Raw genomic sequence first — 1,806 nt, forward strand, 5'->3', positions numbered from 1 at the left:
GACACTCTTAGGAACATTTTTTTTAGCAACAGAAAATAGTAAATACTGAAGAGGATGTGGAGAGGAACACTCACCCATTGCTGGTGGAGTCGTAGAACCGCATGACCCCTGTGGAACTCAGTGTGCTGCGTCCTTAAACAAGTGCAGACGCAAATACCTTATGCTCCTGTAATCCCGCTACTTGGTATATGCCTAGAGAACTACAGAACAAAACCTGCAAAGACAGCAATTTCTATAATAGCAAAAAAGAGGAAGCGACCAACTATAGAGGAATGGATAAACAAGCCGGGTGCATTCAGGCAGTGGAATATTACGCATCACTAAACAATGCTAAGGTGTTGAACACCCAAGGACAAAACAATTAGATAACATTATGCTTAGCAACGTTAGTCAAGCTCATCAAGATAATTATAACACCACTACTCTAAAGAAAAATGGTTTTCACACCAAAAGATAAGACTTCAAAGCAGCGGTTCTCAACCTGTGGGTCGCTGCCCCTTTGGGGGTCCTCTAAGACCATCAGAAAACACATATTTCCGATGGTCGGAGACACGGCTCCTCTATCCGTCTGCAGGCAGGTCCGCCCACATGCAGCTACGCCCGCCTGCGAGGACCCGGCGTGAAGACTGTGACCAAGATACAATTTCATTGATTTGTAATTAGAAATAGATATTTCACAATCGATCATGACATATTGTTTTTGTGATGAATCACAGTTTGTAACAATGAAAATACATCCTCCCTATCAGATATTACATGACGATTACATAACAGTAGCAAAATGACAGCTATGCAGTAGCAACGAAAATAACTGTATGGTTGGGGGTCACCACCACATGAGGGACTGTACTCAAGGGTGGCGGCAGGAGGAAGTCTGAGAGCCACTGCTTTAAAGACGGTGAGGAGGCCATGGGTGGGGCAGGGGTGGAGAGAGGGAAGGGACTGGAGGGAGTGGGGGGGGGGAACGAACCACAAATATGGGGTTCAGGGGTTAATGGGATGCTATTACTGATTTGATCTGATGAGAATATGTTTTCCTTTCTCGGGAGAGCGCGAACGCAGTCCCCCAGGACCGCAAATGATGCAGCCGAAGTGTCCCACCTTTGGGGAAATCGCAGGGGTCAGCACGTCCGGAGTGCAATGCATGAGCCTCGCCCTGGGAAACCACCTTCGTGTGATTATGGGGTCTCCCCTGCCAGGGAAGTATTGAATATGTTTTTCTTTGTAACTATTATACTCCCCAAACAAAAGGGAAACGGGGGTGGGGGGGGGGGGTGTGTGTGTGTGTGTGTGTGTGTGTGTGTGTGTGTGTGTGTGTTAAGAGAGAGAGAGCGCGGAGTCACAGCCTTAAAAACCCTCCACACTTGTTCCCCAAAAGAAAGAATGTATGAGGCTCAGGTCAGGCACCCCTTAACTCTTAAAGTGGCATCTTTGCCTCTTCAATGCTTTGAAAGGGTCTTTTGCAGTAGATTTACACAGGGCGATACACTAGTATTTGATTTCTTAACGACACTGCTTCCATGGGCATGGATTGTGGAGCCAAATAAGTTGAACCCCTTGACCACTTCAGACTTCTTTCCATTAATCACGATGCTGTGTCTTGGTACAGTTGTGAGACAGTTATTTTCTTTATATTGAGGCCCAATTCATACTCAAGACTGCAGTCTTTGATCCTCCTCAGTGAGTGCGTTAAAGCCTCTTTCAGCAAGCAAGGTCGTGTGATTTGCATATCACACCTTACTAATGAGCCTTCCTCAATCCTGGCAGAAGCCCTGGTGGTGTTGTGGGTTAGGTGTTGGGCTGCTA

At 46.6% G+C, this 1,806-nt stretch overlaps 1 non-coding gene across 1 annotated transcript; it reads right to left on the minus strand.

The window, feature by feature from the left end:
* Positions 1–1,041: 1,041 nt before the first annotated feature.
* On the minus strand, positions 1,042–1,207 carry LOC115870436. Its single transcript, XR_004046711.1, has one exon. It is a non-coding gene; the product is annotated as a U1 spliceosomal RNA (small nuclear RNA).
* Positions 1,208–1,806: the final 599 nt, after the last annotated feature.

The sequence above is a fragment of the Echinops telfairi genome, unplaced genomic scaffold (genome assembly GCF_000313985.2).
Source record: "Echinops telfairi isolate 266 unplaced genomic scaffold, ASM31398v2 ScPeMD7_655;HRSCAF=1070, whole genome shotgun sequence".
Lineage (NCBI taxonomy): Eukaryota > Metazoa > Chordata > Mammalia > Afrosoricida > Tenrecidae > Echinops > Echinops telfairi.